The 22140-nt window shown below is 38.0% G+C and overlaps 1 long non-coding RNA gene across 1 annotated transcript in view; it reads right to left on the bottom strand.

Annotated features, from left to right (window-relative positions):
• The window catches only part of LOC122809289, a 175382-nt gene extending 154813 nt beyond the window's left edge, over window positions 1-20569 (bottom strand). Inside the window, exon 1 of the long non-coding RNA XR_006365889.1 lies at window positions 20519-20569. This is a non-coding gene — a long non-coding RNA (uncharacterized LOC122809289). The remainder of the gene's footprint in view (window positions 1-20518) is intronic.
• Window positions 20570-22140: the final 1571 nt, after the last annotated feature.

The following is a 22140-nucleotide window of genomic DNA, read 5'->3' as shown; positions in this document are numbered from 1 at the left end:
ATCTGAGGTACATTATACATTAGTGCTTATAACTCAGAGATTCTCCTAGCAGAGGTGATGGCAACTAGGATGCCTCTTTTCCAGGATAACAATATGATGTCTGGGCTTTCAAGATGGCTACACACTGATCAACAACATAAACACTAGCTCTCCCAGTGTGAAACAAGAAACCAAGAGTTAAATGTCAGGGACTCTGACACTTTTGGTAAATTCAGTTACTGGCTAGTAAGTACATTGCCTGGATGCCAGCAAATAAGAAAGTAAGAGAGCCTGAAGGAAAATCAACTAGAAAAGTGAAGAAAAAAGAGTGACTGGGAAGAATCCTGCAGCTGTTCAGCAAAAAGAAGTTCAGGCTCCAGTGTTGGTGCAAGACATAGCTTCCAGTATTCTACAGGAGAAAATAAGTCAAATGTGCTTGCAGCTGATGAAAATAAACAAAATACTGAAGGAGTATATCAAGTCATAAAATGTCTGGAAAAAATTGAAGAAGCTTTAAACACATATTCAGGTGAACTGATAAAAACTACAAAAATCAGAAGTCAAACTGAGAAAAAGGTTGGCTGAGTATGAGACTGCTTAAGAAGAGATGTTTCAAAAAATAGTAGAATTAGAGCACAGAACAATCAGAGAAAACTGAGAGTTTCTGCTGTACCAGAGAAAACGGAAGGAATATATTGTAATAATTTTATGAAGGCACAAATAAGCAACTGGACTGGTACTCCATAGCAGGCTTTGTTCATTGAAGGGGCACATTGTGTGTATGCTCCAAACTTAGCCATGCGAAAATAGCCAGGGCTGGTATTAGTAAAGATACAATCATACCAGCAGAAATAGTTGATCCTGACAAAACTGTGGCAGAAGAGTGAATTATTAAAAGTTGGAGAAAGTACAGTATTTGTGGAAAATTATTATTCTGATTATTCATTGTACACCAGGCCAGAGAGAAGCAATTTTATACAGAATGTCAAGAGGCAGGTGTTAGATTCAAGCTGCTTTAATTAACTGTCTACAGAATATTTTTTTCTTGGAGGATCAAAGTCATACTTAATGCAGAGCATGGCAAGGAGGAAATATAAACTTTTTTTTCAGCAAAAAGTGAGCAATTAAGTAGAAAGGGACTCTGCTTCTAATTCTTCTGATAAACTTTTTCCAGTGTTCCAAAGAAAATGCTTGAGAGACAGAGAAAAGCAAGGGAGATGACTAGTAGAAATAGGAATATCTTGGAATTGAAATGGAGTCTGGAGCTGGGAGATATAGATGAACAGGAAGTAGACCAGCATCATGAATATTAGTGAATAAATGTGAGATTACAAAGCATCAGTTGTACTTATGATATATTGCAGTAGAAGAAAAAGTGGAAAGAACAGAATTTTTTGACTCTGTCAAACTTGTAGGGGACTGCAAGGCTTTTGTCCACTTCATGTCATTAATGTCTGGAAGGACACTAAGGAAAAGGGAAGGTGAAGGAAAAATGTAACTGTAAGTAAAAAAAATTATGTTCTTAACAGTATTTCTATAGAATGTTTCACAATATAATTTAATTACATAATAAATCATTTTCAGATATTGTTTTATGTTCTTTCTTTCTTTTTTTACTATTTAGAAATGTAGACATTTCAGTACAGGACAAAGAAAAAAAGCTGAACAAAAGTATGCTTAAGTTAATAGGCTGTAATCTTGGATTGTTGAGGTGAGATATGGGTTTAAAAGTACACATATCGTAATGTATGTAAAGCTGAGGTTTTCTTTTTTGCACAGGTGAATGTCTGGATTAAGACCACTGGCTTAATCTATTAACAAGCTTTAAGTGGAAACAAATAAATAAGGGAACACTGAATGTAAAGAAATGTTTTCCTTTAGCAGTAAATGATTAGCATGACGTTAACATCCTACATTTAAGAGCTACATTTTTTCTTACGTTTTCATGGAGATAAGCTGATTATATGAAAATAAAAAGATAGTGCACTTGTTTCTTTGAGGCTAAAAGTTAATGTTTTTTTTTAAAGCATGCAAGTTGCTTTTTTCACATCTGTTAGGGGAATAAATATAAAACAAAAACAGACAGTGACTGGTGTAAGTAGGAGCACAGGCAGTAACATGCATCTTGCATGGATAACCTTAACTTTAGGTTGGATAATGCCTGTATGTGCAGCCTTTTGGAACAACTGTTCCTAATAGGAGGGTTAAACTTCATTATTTGAAAATGTTCATAGTTTTGTGTCTTTTTTAAGTTAATATGTTCTAGGGGTATTCTGGGATATGTTTGGTGTTTTCTTTGAGGGTTTTCATTAAAACAAAAATTCTGGTAAACTCTGACATAGTTACAAAGGCAGAGGACAAGAAACAACAGTATAAAAGATCACAAGCCAAACATTATTTGGTGCATGTATCACAAAAGCTGGAAATGGACATTTAAAAAAGCTGTCATACATATAACTGATAGGAATAATAACCTCTTATAAAGTTGACACTTTCCATATTATCTTGGAATGTGAATGGTGGTTTCACAGGTTCAGACAAAAGGAAAGAGTACTGGATTGTATTAAGAAATGCAGAGTGCAAATAGCAGTGCTACAGGAGACACATTTGGAAAAAAACTTAGAATGGGAATTTGATAAAGAAACAGCAATCTGTCTAAACTTAAGCATATTATCCCAGTAAAGGTTTGATTAAATTACTGAAAATATTTGGTATGGAAGAAATGAATTCAGTAGTAGGATCTCAGAGAGAGTTTACATATTATTCCCAGGGTACAATAATGGGCTAGACAGGACAGAAATTCAGAGGAACATGTTCATTTAACTTAGAGATTTGACAGGCATCCTATAACTATTTCAGATCATATGCCACTAACACCTATGGTAAAAATGAAGGGTAATGAAATAAAAATGAGACACTGGCACTTCCCCACCTACCTATTAAAAGACAGGAATTTAAGGAATGAGTAGTGGAAATTATTCAAGAGTTATTAGGGAAGATAGAAAGTTCTTCAGAAGTTATGGCTAGCGAGTGGGACAAAAGGAAAGTGGACTTTAACAACAGGGTAGAAATAAAGAAAAAGAGACATAATTAAGAAGAAATAAGAATTATTTAGAGGGGAATTTCACAGAACAAAAAGAGGTGCAACTGCAGAGTGCTAATGAAAAAATAAGGGAGTACCTGGATAATATGCTTAATTTAGACAGATTGCTGTTAAGCAACTGTTTTTGATAATAACTCTAAAGCACAAAAGCTTTTAGCACATTGACTTAGGCAACAAAAAGTAGAAAGAGTTGCTGCAAACTTAGGGAGCCTGTAGCAAGAAAAATAACCAATGATGCTGTAGTGATATTAGATATGTACTTCGGAAATTTTATGAACATTTGTATAAAGCAAAGACATGGAAATCAAGAAAAAGCACAAATGGAAATCTTTATGGAAGACTTCAATATGCCACAGATAGAGATGGATGAGGCTCAACAAATAATGGTTAACACAGGAGGAGATAAGATAAAAATGTTAATATATAACCAATCTGCAGGAAGGCCTCCAAGACTAAATGGTATTCCGATGGAAGTTTGGAAGCTAGGAGGGAAAAAACTAATACAGATCTCAAAGGTTTTGTTTAACAGTGTTTTAAAGGGGGGAAGCACCAACAGCCTGGAAAAAAAGCTGTAGTGGATGTAATACCTAAGGAAATTAAAGACCCATCAGATCCAGCTTCATACAGGTCTATTTCAATTTTAAACCTTAATTATAAACTGTTTTATGTCTATAATGGCTAAAAGAATGGCAAAGGTGTTGCCAAAACTGATAGACATGGATTAATGTGGTTCTGTGAAGAGGATGCAAATATTTGACAACATGAATAGAGCAATTATAATCCAGAAGGAAGCAGAATGTAAAAAAATATTGATGTTGTTGGTAGGTCTTGATGCAGAGAAAGCATTTGACAGAGTAAACTGGGATTTTATGACCAGGGCAGGGGAAATGTTTGCATTCCCTGATAAAATAATAAGATTAGTCAGGATATATGAGGCATTGGAGGCAAAAATAAAAAAGGAAGGGTTCCTCTCTGATAACTGTGTCTAAACAGAGGAACAAGACAGGTATGTACCCTTTCCCCTTTGCTATTTGTGTTATATTCAGAACCACACTGGCAAAGAAAAAAGGGGATTTTGAAATTCAAGGATACAACTGGTATGGTAATAAAGAAAAGTTGACTTGATTTGAAAAAGATATTATTTTGTACCTGAAAAATCAGAAAAGGACATCTCAGTGTCATGGAATATCTTGAGACAGTTTCAGTTTTTTTTTCAGATATAAAATTAATGAAGATAAAACAAAGGCTATAGCTGTAAGCTATGTACCCACACATTAATTAGTTCAACAATACCCATATTTAGGGAGACATGATCAAATGAAGTATTTAGTAATATGGGTTAAAAAGTATCCAATAATGGCAGCTAGGGATATGTGAGAAGAGAGTAAACAAAAGATGATACAAAAACTAAGAAACTGGAAGCTCTTGTCTATAGATATGGATAGCAAGATACAAGCAGTAAAATGTTTTTAGTCACTTTAGTTTTAACACAGGATAGGTGTATTTTTATTGCCCAGAAAAGAAGTTGTGGATAGCAATTAATAAAGAGTTGAAGGATTTATCTGGGATGGGTAGAGGGTAAGAGTCAAGTGGGATAAATTGATCCTTTCAATAGGATTGCCATATTTGAAGGGATATTTTGGAGCTATACAGTTAAAGTGCATATACGTAACACAAGCAGAAAGCTACAATTCAAAGTTGAAATGGATGATTATGAAAGTGGGGTAGATTCAGGAAATAAGGAGAAAGTGGGATTTTAGATGCAGATCCTTAAGGAGAATAACAGCAGTCACACAAAATATTATATTCATAAAGTAGCAGAAAGTATTCTATGAGCTAAGCCAACACAGGAATGAAGAAAGGAGGTTCTGCTGATAGGAATGACTGCAATTAGGGGTATAGAAAATAATTGAGAGGGGTCTGGAATTTACTGGAGGAAAGTCATAGAGAAATTGGGAAGAGGCCAATAAGACATTCAGACTGCAGGCTAGAGACTACCTTCCCTATCAGGGATTGACATCAGAGTACAGGCAAACAAATAGAACCCTAAGTGAAAGACCTGCATTGGTAGAGTTTTAATTGAATCTAGAACAGAAGCTGCAGTTAAACAAAGGACAATTAGTAAGGGGCATATAAAACATTGTACAATAATTATAGGGATCAATTAGAGGAGGTTAGAAAAGATTGGGAAGAGAGACTGGATAAACAATTATCAAAGAAACAATGAGAGGTGATATGTGTGGCTCCAAAATATGCATCAAAGTCTAGAAGATTTTAAGATTTTTGCTTGGAAATGGTTTCATATGCATTTTTATACCCCAATCAGACTCCAAATATTTTTTTTATCAGGTAGGTGGCAAATGTTAGAGGTGTGATGGGGAAGAGTTAACTTGGAAGATTTGTTTTGGGAGTGTAACGAGTTGGCAGACTTTAAAAATTCCTTACAGACTACTCTGTAAGAAATGTTTGGTAAGAAAATGGGTGTAACTAAGGAAATTATTTTTTTGAGCTGGGATGGAAGATCTGAATTGCCTAAACATACATAGTAAGGCCTTGTTAAATTTAATTCTGGTGGCTGCCAAAATAAGCAATTACTAGAAAATGGAAATGAAAGTTTAACTCAACCATATTTGAAGAACTGAATATTGTAACAGAGATAAAAGAACCGGAAGTAGCATCTTTAGAAAAGGGTAGGCGCAAATTACATAGAAAATGGAAATTGTGGGAACAATACATGCAGAAAAAAAGTTTTGGAGGAGGAATGAGGTTTAAGAAATTATAGGAACTGACCAACGTCTGTAATGTTGGATGGGTTATGTTATACAGAGGAATATATATGATGTATAAGGCTTGTAACTGTGAACATGTTAATATGGTTTGTTTTCTTTTATATAAATGTAAGTATGCATATGCCATAAGTGTTTATTTAATAAAGGTGTTTAAAAAATTGAAGCCTGTAAAAGCAGCAAGCTCAAAGGGTGCAAAGTGAGTTTTTCTATGGTAAAGTTGAGGCTTGTGAAGGGTCCCACCTGGCTGGCCTTAGCTGGATAACGCCTTTGAGGAACTGCTTCATCACAGGTTGAAAAATAAAGGGGAGATAGCAGAGACATGAATTCTAACAGAAGAGTAAGAGAGACCTTTGGTAAAAACTCCACCAAATAGGTCAAAACCGAGGAGAAATTAGATAGTATGAGTTGCTGGTCTTTGGTCTAACACCATATAGTGAATCTTTCCCATTTAAAAATGTAATATTTTCCTTGTACTGAGTGTCCTGACCTCTCTCAAGTTAACTAGCTAAGTAAGATATCACTGTCTGACAGCTAGTCTGAGGGCCATTGGAACATATTGACCAGGTTACCAGCTTCAGCATTTTCAAGCTGGGGTAGATGGTGGCTTCTTTATTCTGAGTCAAGAAATCTATCTCCTGCAGTAATAACAATGGATGTTGTCCACTCAAGTTGTTTAACAGAGGGAACCAATGCTGCCCTAAGCAGAAGGGTACAAATAAGATCACCCTCTACAGTTTCTCTTGTTCTTTACAAGTAGCTTGGGTATGAGACACATGAGAGGGAAAGCATACAGAAACACATCTTTCCATTGAAAGGAGAAGGCATTTATCCTCTATACCATGTTGTCTGGGACCCTTGAACAATACTTTTTTAAATGCCTGTTTTCTTTGGATAAAAAAAGGTTTATTTCTATCACCCCCGTTTTCCTGTGATTGTCCTGAAGATGTGCTTTTTAGTATCCACTTACGAGGGTCTGAAAATGATCCAATTAGATGGTTTACAAAGTTGTTACTTTCTCCTGGAAGATACAGTGTTACTATATGCAACCTCATCCTTTGTGTCTCCTCCCAAAATTACAGTTCCAAGTGGCACAGCAGGTAGAAGCATGTGTCTTCTTTTTTATGTACCATTTCCCAATGGTGTTGTCTGTCTTTACTAGGAGGGTGCCTGGTTTCCACATTTGTTTGAATGCCATAATGTCTCTGTAAACTACCATTATTTCTTACCGGCTTATGTGACTTTGAAGAAAGGATTTTTCCCACCTGGCTTGTATCCAAAGATTGCCTGAGTGGGCACCACAAGCTAAATCTGAGGCATCCGAGGTTATCATTTGGTTTCCTGCCTGATATTGGAAAGGAATTCTAAACACCATAGCAGTTCTCTTTTGAGGCAGGGGAGAAGATTTATCTTGAACTTTAGAAGGTGTCTTTGCTGAAACCACCCATTCTTCAGGAAACATTGTATCTTCCTTGTGTGAAGCCTTGCTACAACCAGTGATTGTGTCTTACAAACAGAGAGACACAAAGCCATAAAATACCAGAATTTGAAGGCAGAAATGAGAGCAATGTGGAAGAAAGATACCCAGACAGTTCCAACAGTAGTAAAGGCAGTAGGACTAATAAAAAAATAATTTACAGTTGCACTTAGATATGCTATCAGTACATGTAAGTCTATATGAATTACGGAAGGAATTATTTCTGGGCACATTGTGGGTGCTGAGAAGAGCACTTTCAATGAACATCAAAGACTGAAGCATTACTAATTTCATGAACTTTATTTGCACCCTGACTTACCAACAGGATCCATTCCTGTCATGGTATTAGAAACCCAAAGGACTTGGAGAAATTAAACCAGGAGAAGCTTTGCTACAGAAATGCAGGAAGCCAAGTAGCCCAGAGCTCCTGGGTTTCACTAGCTGACACCACTAGCTGCTGGGTTAGAGTTTTGAAATATTGAGTTACAAATACAATATTTTACAGGGAAGGAAAGCCTTTTGTTTTTCTGTGTCCAGCAAAGCTCCTGTGTGTGTGAGGTTGGATTTCTTTAAATTTAGGGAGAATCTCAGACTTGAAAGGCATGCCATAGTCAGATGAAGAGAATCTTCAAGTTCCTTCACAAAACTTGCTTGGATAAGGCAGTCACCTAGGTAAGGATAGATCTGCACACCTTTGATCATGCACAACACAATTACTGGATCCAGATATTTTGTGAGCACTGTGGGAGCAGTAGGTATGTCAAACAGCAATGCACAGAACTGAAATTGTTTCCTGCCTTCCCTGAAGCTGAGATACCGCCTACATTCCTTTACTATGGGTATGTGGAGGCAGGCATCATTTAGACCAAAGGTGACCATGAATGCTTATCGCCAGGCACTTTTGCAATATAAGCATCTTGTAGTTTGGGACTACCAAGAACCTTTTAAGCTCTAGGACTGGTCTTCAGAATCTTTCTTGTCTTGGCACTAGGAAGAGTCTTGATTAATACCCTGTTCTTAGTTCTTTTTGTGGGTTAGTTTCTATGTATCCCTGTTTCTGAAGAAGCCGGACTTGATTTTGAGTCTTCCTGAGCTGCTGCCCTTTGGGAACAGAAGGAATACCTGCTGACCTTGGAAGGGAGGAAAACTGCAATTTTACTCTGTCCTTATGATATGAAGCACCTAGTTGTCCAAGGTAATGCTTTGCTACCTGTTTAGGAAACATGAAAGCCTGCCTCTTTGCTTTGCTGAATGAAGAGTGGTCTGTGTTGGGGCAAGACTTAAGGGGGTTAGGACTGGGAGATGCTCTGCTGAGATATAGCTGCTAGACCCCTGGGACTGGGATCCGCTAGGCCTACATCCTTGTTCCTCTTGCCACCTTCTTTGCTATCTTTGTTGTCTTTCTTTCATGGTCCTTCTGCTACTTGTTCTTGTTTGCATGGCAGAAAAGGACCAATATTTTGTAGGATAATTCTTTCTAAACCTTGGGGGCTGAACCTGCAGGAAGTCCTTGACATTCATTACAAAGGGAATTAGCCTTGTCCTCTAGTTTCTTAAATATAGCTTGAGACTTAGGCCGAAATGAAATTTCTTGTCAAGTGCAGCATCATGGATTTCCTATTTTTCGTGATCAGAAAGAGACTTCTCTCTCAACCAAGCATGTCTCCTGATTACATGCCCTGATCCAGGTGCCCTGCTTGATGCTTCCATAGCATCAAAGCCATAATGTAATTTTTTTGTTGTTTTTGCAACTTGGGAACAGCTGTTTCAGAGTTTTAACAGTTCTTTCTGGTGAGCTCTTTCTTTAATTGCTTCCTGTTCCTGCTTCATTTGGCTCAGGAGAGATTTACGGAATTTTAATATATGGAACTGGTAATTTAAAACTCTCATGGCCAGGTTAACTGATCTACATACTTGCTTGCCAAATTTCTTATACCCTCTTTATCGTTAGGCAAGTAGTTCCAAATGGGCCCAGACAATATCCCAGGATGCCTTCTAAATAGCATGAAACATGACCTATCAGGGCCTCTGGAATTACTATTTAACTGTAGCCTCCAAACAGGCTTCATGCCTCATGAATGGAGAAAGGCAACAGTCATCCCTCTGCAGAAAGGTTGGCCATCTACTGACCCTGGAAACTAAAGACCCATAAGTCTCACTAGTCTTATATGTAAAGCCATGGTAAGAATTATCATAAAGATGATCAATAGAGATATAGTAAACCTCCAGACACTGGACCCAACCCAGTTTGTTTTCATCAAGGGCAGATCATGAGTTTCTCTACCTGGTAGACTTCTTTGAGAAGGTCACCAAAGCAATGGATGAGTACAAAATAGTTCACACTGCCTACCTTGACCTGGCCAAGGCATTTGACACAATACCCTACTTGGACATTGTTGACAAACTCGAGAGGTTAGGTACAAACCTGTATGTCACCCGGTGGATAGCCAACTGGCTCACAGATAGGACCCAGTCAGTTAGAATTGGGGAGTCCACCTGTTCAAAGAGGCCTGTCACAAGTAGAGTCTCTCAGGGATCAATCCTTGGACCATTCCTTTTTGGCATTTACTTCTCAGAAGTCAAGGCCAATGTCAGTGGTCTCTGGGTGATGGAGCTGTCATTGACTCTCACACTGACACAAATGTTCTCCAGGAGGGGCTGACACAGACAGACAGCTGGTGTCAGAGCCATGGACTAAAACTTAATGCCAAGAAATGCATAATAGTATCCTTTGGGAAGTCATCCATCACTGGTAACTAGGGTCTATATTACCATCTCGAATGGTAAAAATATTGAATGCTCACATGAGCGAAACGGTACATAAATTAACTTGTTTTTTGGGGGTCGCAGTACAGTGAGGAATGGAATATTTGCTCTTTCCTCACTGTAGTGTGACCTTGGAGTTGGGATATATATTTAGTGGGGGTATGGGGGCGCAACCCCCCACAATAACAAGTTTGTTTTTGTACTGTTTCGCTCATGTGAGCGTTCAATATTTTTACCATTCCAGATGGTAATATAGACCCAGTAACTATCATATTGACAACGCATCCCTTTGAGCTGACCCAGTAGTCAGGGACTTATAGTAATCTAGCCTTTGATCATCACATGTCTACAGTGGTGAGGAAATCATTCTATGTTGTGCAACTTATAAACAAATGTCCAAGGAAGTCATTGTTCTACTATATTCAGCACTCGTCAGACCTATCATTGAGTACAATGCCCCCTTTGGTATGTACCTAACCAGGCATATCCAACAACTGGAACGTCCACAGAGGTTCCTCACTAAAAGAATACAGGGCATAAGTAATATGTCCTATGCAGACCACCTCAAGGCCCTATCCCTGTATTCTGTCTCCTACAGGCTTTTGAGGTGAGATCTATGCCTGGCATACAGGGCATTGTCACACCCCACTCTGATGAACCTCCTGCATATCCACAAAAAAAACAGTAGTAGAATTACCCATTCTAAAGACTTAAACCTTGCCAGTGATATAAATAGGACCTGCTGGAGAGATAGGTATGTATCCCAGAGACTACCCCGTCTATGGACTAGGCTCCCCCATCCGTGTGATGCAGAGTTCCTCCCTAACCCAATTCAAGTGCAACTTTGACAACTGGATGGGAAACCAGAAATTCATCCCCGGTTTGGCACCTATGTCTCTAATGGACACAGGTAACCTGTAAGTGGTTCATCTCCCAGGCCCATGCTTACACTTATCAAGGGTATCAGAACTAGTCAGAGATTTGGGATGCACGGCTAGACATAAAAAGGCCCTTCTGGTCATTAGCCTAGTAAACACCTATGAACCTATAAAATGTACTGCCTCTGGATCACTTGGGTGATCACAAGAGCCACCACAGGTTATTTAAAAGTTGCTTATGGGAGTAGAAGACCATAAAAATGGGCAAATTTTCTGGAGTAGGATGTTGGGAGTCATGCACAACCTCTAGAAATAGAGAAATAGCTCAGGAAGCCTAAGAAAGTTTCTTGCATTGACATTCTGAGTCCCCTAACTGAAGATCTCATTTTGTGGTGCCTCTCTTCAAAAGAAAATACTCAAGTGTTGAGGCTGCAGCAAAATTTTCAGCTGAATTAGATTTGGCAAATGACCCTGAGGAAATCTGGACTACATAAGTCAACTTCATCCAAGTCACAGGAATCTGAAGACACCTAGGGGACAGATCCCTTTTCCTTTGGTCAGGAAAAGTTTCTAGGGCAGGGGTCCTGCCAAGACTCAGCTGTCTGGATCTCTTACAATTCATGAGGTCCTTGGCTAACCTGACAAGGATTTGTGGGTAGGCTTGAAGTGGCTGTGACCCAGAAGGCCTAGGCTAGGGCAAGCTGAAAGCAGCTTTCTTATGTTTATCCTAGTCTTGGGTTTAGAGCAGGTTGTCCTCAGACATAGCCACAGGTGGGAACAGGGGATTCTGCCCTCACCATCTGTAGATCTGGTATAGGAGTTGTAAGCTGTTGTCTGCAAAGCAATGATGGATCTATCCAGAACCCTAGGTCCTTCAGCTTGAGGTTATGCTGAGAAGGCTGACAGGATGGCAGACTCCAGAAGGCTCACCAGAAGCCTCAGTCACACACTCTGTTGTTTGAGGGAAATGAGAGTATGTCTATCCCCCTTGACAGTCATGAGTTTCTATGGACTATCCAACATTGATAGGCTGTCATTCAGCACTCTAGCTGTCTTTGGATATTTCTCCTTCTTTTTGCAAAGAAAATCTAAATCTGCATGACCAGTGATCAGCATAGCACATGCAGACCAGTGACCCTCCTCTCCTTCTCTAAAAACTTTTTAAGTGACTCTGCCCTACACTAAATGGTTCTTGAATTAAAGTGAGCACACTGGAAACAGTTGGACATGACATGCTTCTGGCCCAGGTGGAACAAACACAGAAGTGGTGGAAGTCCCAGTGATGGATTTATTTCCCACATGTTAAGCGAACATTAGTTTTTACCCACTGACATCTATGAATACTACAGACAAAATGTATAAAAACCTCCTTCCTCAATAGCATACTTAGCTGTAGGTGCTTTGTCTCTGGCTTTAGACAGATTGATAAAATGGTACTGGTCAGTGACCCTTACAACCTAACATCAGGATGTCAGAAGAAAGGGCATCTGCTGGGCCAAGAGAAAGGGAGCAAGTTTCTGGTGTACAGGCCAGCCAATGGTTTCCACAACAGGAAATCCCAAGTACTTAATACTGCAACAATGAAACATGATGAACATCATTCAACCCACTGAAGAAACTGCAAGCATGTTAGTGAACAAATTCAGCTGAACCTTTAATCCGCTACCTTCCCCAAATTACTCACAGCATATTAGCATGCCTATGCTCCCCCAACCGAATCACCTCCAAAACTAAAACCACTTTCTCCATGAGCTCTGGCCAAGTGCCAGGTTGTCTTTGTGTCAGCACCAAACACAGTCTGGCTGACTCCTTATTAGTTCTGCTCAACCTCAGTGTCTCTTCTGGATTTATGCCAGAAGTATGCAGAACTGCTGTAGTCATCTCTCTCCGTGACTGACCTGAGCAACTACAGACGTATCAGCCTCACCAGTCTTATATGTAAGGCAATGAGGTGCATCATTATGGACATCATACACAATGACATAGGCAGTCTTCAAACCTTGGACCCTGACTGATTTCAGTTTATTAAAGGCAGATCCTGCCTCTTAAACTTGGTAGACTTATTTTAAGTAACTAAGGCATTAGACTTGGGTAAATCTTTTCGCACTGCACATCTGGACTTGGGCAAAGCATTCCTGTACATTCCTCAGGCTTCACGGATTAACTACTTAAATTAAGTGTAAATCTCTATGCTATTCACTGGACAACCACAAGAACCCACCTCACTGACAGAACCCATTTTTAGTACTGTTGGCTCATTCTCAGCTAAAATAATATTTTCCAGCAGTGACACTCAAAGATCAGTTCTGGGACCACATCTCTTTGATATCTACTTCTCTGACATTAAAGTGGATACCAAAGACCTATGGTTGTTGAACTTTGCTGTTGACTACAAACTCAGAATTGTCATAAATACCCCAGATAACCTACATTCTCACTAGCAGGGATAACCCATGCCAACAAATGGTGCTTGAATCATGGCCTCAAACTAAAATGCATCACAGTGTCATTTAGCAAACCCAGGCACTCCTGTTCCTATCATAAAGGAAACAGTCCTAGCACCTATAAAATCATCTTGTTATTAGGGACTTGGGCACCTCCACTGACAGCAAAATATCATTTGACCACCATGTGATCACTGTTGTTTGAAAATGCTTTTATATAGCCAGACTAATCACTAGAGCCAACTTCCATATCCAGAGACATCACTGCCTCTACTGTACACCTCGCTTTTCAGACCAATAACAGAACAGAGTATAATACTCCATTTGGTGTATCTGTGGTTAGGCATATCACCTAGCTTGGGAGACTGCATGTTTTTTTTTTTTTACCACAGAACTCAAAGGTGTGTCTTTCTTTAGTTACCCTGACTGATTTTAAGAGCTTTCACTCTCACTTGAATATAGATCTCTACATGGTCTACTGAGCCACAAAAGACCCTGTCCTGTGTAAACTTCTGCACATTCATAAAACTAATAGCACCCTAAACACCTACTCAATAGACCTAAACTACCACAAAAACATAAATAGAACTTGCTACCTGTCCAAATAACTTTTGCAGAGAATACATCTTTTATGGAATAGACTCCCCTTTATCTGGATGAGTGGATAGGCAATTGTAAGTATACTCCAATCTAGTAGCTGTAGTCCTCATGAAAAGGGGCTGAAATCAAGGTGGGCTCTTGTATTGATTCATGTCTTGGTAAATGGGTGGGATCACTGGCTAGGCTACAAATGGTCCAGTAGATCAACAGTAGATCAACAGCCAGTATAAACCTATGTGTTTGTGTGTATGGCTCTAAGTGACTAAAGTGAGCGATCAGAGGTTTTGTCTGGTTTGGTGTTTGTGAATGCCATTGTATGTGTGTGTGTGTGTGTGTGTGTGTGTGTGTGTGTGTGTGTGTGTGTGTGTGTGTGTGTGTGTGTGTGTGTGTGTGTGTGTGTGTGTGTGCACTTGTGTATGTGTGTGTGTGTGTGTATGGCTGTGAGCATGTGTGTGGATGTGGGTGTATATTGCTGCAGACTGTTTGAATGTGTGCGAATGCTTATGAAAGCACAGATAGTGATGTGAATGAGATGAGAGACAATTGTTTGTACAAATCAGTATCCCAAGCATCACTTCCTCAAAGGTAACTTCAATCTCAGAGATGGTTACATTCATTTAAGTGGGTCACCACTCAGTTTGGTTGTGGAAGGCTGCCTCCTTACATAAAAAAAAGCTTGTTTTGTGAGTTTTGATGTGTCTGGGCATGTAGGTGTTGAATAGTGGTTGATTTTAGTGTGTGTGGGCACTCGTGTGTGTGTGTGTGTGTGTGTGTGTGTGTGTGTGTGTGTGTGTGTGTGTGTGTGTGTGTATAAACATTTTATATATATATATATATATATATATATATATATATATATATATATAAATGTACGTATTCATTATATATATATATATATATATATATATATATATATGTATGCATCCATATATGTATATACATACAGGACATGAGCTTGCATGTATTACCGATGTGGGTGCAAGCCAATGAACAGACTACTTTATGTATGTGCTTTACTGATGTGTGTATTTCAATGACTTAGCCACCAAGTAGTTAGTAGAATGGTCCATGGTTCCATATACACCCCAATTAAACCTCCATATACTGAACAATTTCAAAGAAGGGACTTTAAGAACATCTGTAATGACATTATCCGGTGTTTTTTGGAAGAACCACAATGTGAACATATAGGCAATGACACAGTCTCTCTTGTTACATCTTACAATAAGGCTACAGTGGATGCTCTGGATATTCTGGCCTGAATTTGTCTAAGTTTCAGAACTATCATTCCCTGGCAGTCATGGTTTGACAACTGACTTTGTGCATTATGTAGATTGGGGTGTGTTTTGGCATACTGCTGGAAAACATGTAACCTGCCTGATGACAAACATAGCCTGAATGCTCACTGTTCAGCATATCATAAAATACTTTATGTAAGAAAACTTTCTATTTGTCTAATGAAACATCTGCTGCTTGTAATTGTCTAGAATAGTTTTTTCAGGAGGTGAAAATGATTCACATTTTAGTTGCAGTTAGCCACCTAAAGTTTAGTTTACTTATTTATTTATTGACATTTGATTACAGGGAAAATCCAACTTAGTAGAAACCCATTTTCAGCAGAGGCCCAGGGAGAAAAGCTCCAAAGTATTAACAAAACATTTTAAGAAAAATAATTTTACAGTCTTCAAAAATAAAACAAAAATATCTGCAGTTTAAATAATTATAACAGATTAGACATAATATAAGCACATTAGTTAAGAATAGATGCAAGGTATATGACAAACATTTGATATTTAGAGAAATTTTAGACAGTTTGTAGAGAATTTAAAGGTAAGTTAGTCTAACACAAACAGGAGCCTCAGTATGAAGTGAGGGAATAACAGGCTTATGGTATATTTAGAGAGAAAGTCAGGAAGAGAATTAGATAGCAGTAAGGAAGTAAGTGAAGAAGGGAGAGTAAGGAGGTATAAGGAATGAAGGTGCACTGGTTCACATTTGAGGATATAGTTTATCCTGGTTTTGAGCATGAAAAGAGTCAGATTTTAGCTAGGAAGTTTTTCAGAGTGGCTTTGAAAGACAGGAGGGAGGGTATAGATCTGATCGATACAGATAAGGAGTTCCAGGCCTTAGCAACCTTGTATGAGTAAAGACAATGCCCAGCAGATTTGCTAGGTTTGTAGAGAGACAGGAGTTTTTGGTCTATGACTGACTGGGATCACAGTTGTGTAGAATTGTTTTGTGTGTGTGTGTGTGTGTGTGTGTGTGTGTGTGTGTGTGTGTGTGTGTGTGTGTGTGTGTGTGTGTGTGTGTGTGTAGAATGATTTTTGAAAAGAAAAAATTATGAACAAATGTTATAGAAATATTTTGGTCATATTTCAAAAACACCACTATATTAATTGTGGCACTTACAAATGTAATGCTTGGAAGGACTATCTGAAGAAACAACACTGAGTTATTTTTTTTTTTTTTATGATGAACATATTCCATTAGACACTGCACTACTTGTAAAAACAGTTTGTGTACTGTATGAAGAAGAATGCAATTACATTTGCAGACATCCATGTGAAACAATATGCAATTTAAAAAGCATACAAGACATAGAATGACTGGGAATATTAATCTTGTGCTAACACAGTATGATATAAAATGTGGGAAATACTATTGAATCTCTTTTGTATAGGGGTGTTAGGTTCAGATGTGTTTTATTAGGAGATATTAATAGTTCCACCACTAACTCTGAGGAACAAGTCATTCTCTGTATCATTATGTCAGTGACAATATAAGCATCACATCACCTTTCTGCCTTATGCACCACAAAACTATTATATTATAGATAATAATTTCAGGCAAAGTCAGACTGGACTTTTATCTTATATGACAGGCAGTCATTTTCAGGATCACCCAGTACTTATTGTAATACCTAAGTCTGAGCTCACTGCATATTGGGAGAAAGAATTTTCCCTCACGGTGGTGACTGACCCCACCCAGAAATGCACCTTTGGGTTTTGATAAACCTCCTCTGGAACTGACGACAATCCACATAATTCTGACATAAGCACTGACCAAATTTAAACCCCAGAAACAGAGAGGTAGCTGTCTCATCTAGTACTAGGTGCCACTTCCCGATCTAACAACCCTCAACTCTAAGTAGAGGAGAAAAAAAAGGGCCATTCTCCAATCTGCTGCTCCTCCCTTCTCTCCTAAAGAGGAGCACAAGGTCAGTATCACATATTCACTCATTCACTCCCTACTTGAGAGCAAAAAGAAAAAAATAAAAATAAAAACAGATTTGCTAATTGCACTCCTTAATGCCTTGGGAAGGCTGCCCATTTTGTCCTACCTTAGCTACTCTTCTGCCCATAAACTAATTTTCTGTACTGAGTCAATTAATTAATTAAATTACTGGGAGAAAAGGTGTCAATCAGACTAAACTATAATGCACACACAATTGAAAGTAGATAATTGTCAACGTATTAAATTAACAGTTTGGCAAATAAACTAACTAACAGTAATAGTGATTTTTCTTTTTACTAGACATTTGATACAATAGGTTAGAAGTTGACTAATTACTTTACAGCTGTATTATAACTACAACAAGCCCTATTTACCACCAGTTCTCTGAATGATGTAATGTCACACTACCTCTATATTTTCAATATTATGAGGCAGTTAGAGATGTGTTTTTGTGTTTTGGGGGTGTTAAAGTATTTTTAAACAGTAATGCTTTAAAAAATATATTTTTGATAGAAGAGTACCTACATGTATGAAGATGCATGCAAACACTCTTATTGAAAAGCAGAGTCAGAAAACACATTTGTGCATAACCTTTAGGTTATAAAACACTATTTCCTGCAGAACTGACATTTTTGATTTATATGTTTAAGATGGTAAACTGAAACCTTTCTAGGTTCGTAGGTTATTACTGGTTAATGGCCCCAGAAGGGCCTTTTTAAGCCCAACCATATTTACCTATTTGTAAATGAATGGATGCATTATCAAATGGTAAATAGTTTGGGCTGGCCATATTTTTCCATTTATTTATGACAAGATACTTTACCCAAGGGCATATACCTATGCTGAGGGAGCATACTATTTACAGGCTGCCTCTGTCCATTTGGGATATAGGTGCCAGTCCAAAGGAAAATTTCCAATTTCCCCATCTACTGATCCAAGTTGTGGTTGAACTGGGTCAGGGAGGAACTCTGCTTCACATGGATGGGATGCCTATTCCATATTAGGGATAGTCTTTGAGACACATGCCTGTCCCTTCAACGTATTCTTTTTCTATTGCAACCGATGTTAAGGTCCTTTGATGGATGTTTCTAATGCTGTTAGACTTACAGATATGAAACAAGTCCATCATTACAGGATGAGATGCTGCCTTGTAGGCCAGCCATAGATCATCTCTCAGAAGTCTGTGAGAAGTTGAGTAAGGAGATAAGGTGTTTTGGCAGTCTGTGGTTTCCATCTTGTATTCTTTTTTTTCTGGGGAACCTCTGTGGTCTTTCAATTTGTTGCAAATGCTTGGTAAGGTACACAGAAAAAGGAGCACTGTACTGGATGATTGGTCTGATGATTGCTGAGTATAGGGGGAAAATAACATATCTGGACCTGGAGGCCATGCCCATGTTTATATATTGCACAATATGGAATGATTTCCTCACAACAGTAGACATGTGATGGTCAAAGGCCAAGTCACTCTCCCTGAGTAACCTCTTAGGGGTGTATCATCTGTGTGGTGATTTGCAGGGGCCACCTTGTCAAAGGAAACTATTATGCATTTTTTTAATTCAGATTTAGGTCATGGTTCTTGCACTAATTACTGTTTTGTGACAAGCCATCATGAAGAATATTTGTATCCTTGGGGGATTCAATAACTCACTGAGTTTGTCATCATCCACAAACATGGTCAACCAGAGGCCTTTAATTTTAGTTTTGACTTCAGAAAAATAAATGCCAAAAAAGAGAAGCCCCAGCACTCTTCCCAGTGAGACTCCACTGATGACTGGTCTTTTTGTGGAGGTGGCATCCCATTTTCTGTCTTCCTGTGTCCTGTCTGTGAGTTATTTTGTTATCCAATGGGTGACACTGGGTTTGATCTTATTTTGTTGAGATTGTTGGAAATACCCAAATGAGAAATAGTGTGTTAAGATAGGCAGTGTGCACTACTCTGTCCTCTCAGCCATGGCTTTGTTGACTCTCTTGAAAAAGTCTACTAGGTTGAGGAGGCATGATCTGCCCTTGACAAATTCAAACTGTGTTGTATCCAGTGTCCAAAGATTTCCAGTGTCTTTAATTATATGATGATTCTTGCCATGGCTATGCAAATGAGATTAGCCAGACTTATGAGTCTGTAGTTAGCTGTATCAGTGGATGGCCTGGCCTTGTGCAGAAGAATAACTGTTGCAGTCCTCTATTTTGTGGTCACTAGCTTGGAGACTAATGCTGCACAGTGATGCTAGAGAGCTAGATAAATCATGTTTTGTGCCATTTAGAAGGCATTCTGGGATATTGTCAGGGCACATAGATATAGTATATTTAAAATAAATTACATTGCAGTATTCAAGTCAATATCTGAAGATTAGAATAAAGTAATTTGACTGACTTCGCTGGTGTATCATTTCTGCCAGCAAATTAGTGAAACAAACTTTTTAGTTATTAGAAATTTCTCATAAACAGTGACATATATTTAAAAAAGCTACAATAACAAGAGTAATTTAGTTACATAATTAATAATTACTATAATCTGAGTCTGCCTTGATCTGGTAGTTTACCCTGCTCTTGTCTGTCATTGGCTATTGTGTTATATGAGAAACTAAGTCCATATCACTGTTTAAAGTAATAAACTATGTAACAAAGTATAACAGACAGAAGTATGTTGCCTAACACTGTATAACTCTCACTTCAAAATGAAATAGCAAATGCCATGGACTTGTACAGCTTTCTGTTTAAAGCATAATTTAAATGTAGACAAATATTTTCAAACTGCAGTGACAAAAAATAAGTAGAAAATAATCCTTGGCTATGTACAAAACTGATTGGCTATTTGTATAAGGCAAACTTGTAATAGGTCCACTATGAATAATCAGTCACAGTAATTTAATAAATGTACAATTATTTGAATCCAAAACATCTAAAAGCCTTGGGAGGGTGATAGAACAATGACATTTCCAAGGGTGCACGCGCACACACACACACACACACACACACACACACACACACACACACACACACACACACACACACACACACACACACACATATAGCAGGGGTAAGCCCCACTGCTAGAGAAGAGGAAGAAAATGAGGAAAACACAATACTCACCTTCTTGACCTGCTCTGAATGAATCCGCTATGATAGAATTCTGTCAATTTTTAAGATTCGAAACTAAATGCTGATCAACTATCTTGTGATAAACAGGGATGTCTTTTAACAAACATGAACAAAAATAAATAATAACAAAGCAGTGATTGCAAGCACCTTACCTTTCTAGCTCGGAATATGTGGAATCACTTTTGTACTGCAAGTCCTGAAAAGAGAAAATACTATTATAAAAAAGGAAACTGCAATGTGACCACATAAGTCAGCCATAGCAGCATTGCGTTGCAGAAATTTTCATTTAAAATTAGGTGCTGATATATTACAGTGCTGTAGAAGAGTCATGGCCACTTTTTGGTATTATAACTAACTAATTAATTATTTAAATCTTAACAATAATATGTCCCAAATTATATGTGCTAATAAGATATATAATATTCTCCTGTGTAGGCCTAGAAATGCAGCCGCATTAAAGGAATGTTTCAGTAACCTTCAGTCAAGAATACTGATGAGAATAAAATGTGCTAACAGAATGTGCAGTACATTATAAACAGCCTTGGGGACCAAGGTTAAAGAGATGTGTAGAAATTTGCAGGGTTTTGGTATTATTAGGAGATACTTCAGACACAGCAAGTCAGTTAGTTTGCTTGGACTGATAAGCAGAAAGTCACTGTAATACAGTCCACAGAAGTATGTTACAGACACTCGAGAGTGAATACAGAATTCACATCAAACATCCAGCATTCCAGAATATTAAATATATTATTCAGGACAGAAGAAATAATTCTGAGTATAATGAATCAGAAGCTATGGACATTATAATTCAGTCTGTTTCAGTTTACCAGCACTGTTATTGGAGACAGTAAGATTGGATTTGGATATTGTTAACATCTACCTCCATTGTACGTAATAAAACATTCTTAACCAAACTACAGTGTATGCAGACTTTTATTCTGAAAGGTATAAGAAGATTTGGCACATGCTAGCACTTGTTCAGTACAGTTCTTAATTAAAAGATAAAGACGTTCATTCCAATTTCTTCCAGTTATTTTTAGTTCATTTCCAGTATTCTACAGTCCTTTCAATTCTTACAAAGGCAAGCCTCCATCGATGGGGGGGGGGTTATTTGCAGTTAGAGTAAGTTCCAAAACCCTATAGCAATCCTGCAAATCTATCAGCAGACACACTACTTGCATTTTATAGAACAGCAGAGTTCCTACTCCAGAAAATCTACAGTAAGGTCTCAAAGGGCTTTCGATTCACCAAGAAACTAGTGTAAAAGACATTATCCTGTTAACAGCAACATATTGAAACATTTCACCATCTCCAAAGCAGACAACTGACATCTGGTATGATGTCACAAGAGCCAAGTGAATCCTTACAACAAGGGGTTTGAAAAAGCTGCGAGATGCCCTGTCACCTTCCCAACCAACCTCAACTCTCCTTTATTGATACATTTTGTAGCTAAATCAGACAGTAAATCTCAGAAATGTTTAAATACATAAGTAAATTAAATTGTTTAAATATGTCAAACAGTACTTAAGATACCTGTAAATGTGTGGTTTAAAGTAAAAAAATTGGGTAAAGCAGTCTAAAAAAACTGTGTTTGAGAAATTTTCATTACAATTTCAATGTTAGTTCAGAATCTTAAATCTTTCTAGATACAATAGGGGTAAAACACAGAAGGACAAACTTTGTAATGATTTGCATTATGATTAATCTTCTAATGTCATGAAAATTGTAACACATTCTAGTTTACATATTCAGAAAGTAGTGTAAATGCTACAGC

Source organism: Protopterus annectens, chromosome 8.part0 (assembly GCF_019279795.1).
Source record: "Protopterus annectens isolate FY-2018-M chromosome 8.part0, PAN1.0, whole genome shotgun sequence".
Taxonomy (NCBI): domain Eukaryota; kingdom Metazoa; phylum Chordata; order Ceratodontiformes; family Protopteridae; genus Protopterus; species Protopterus annectens.
Note: the sequence above shows the minus strand (reverse complement) of the source record. Positions and strands in the feature narration are given on the sequence as shown.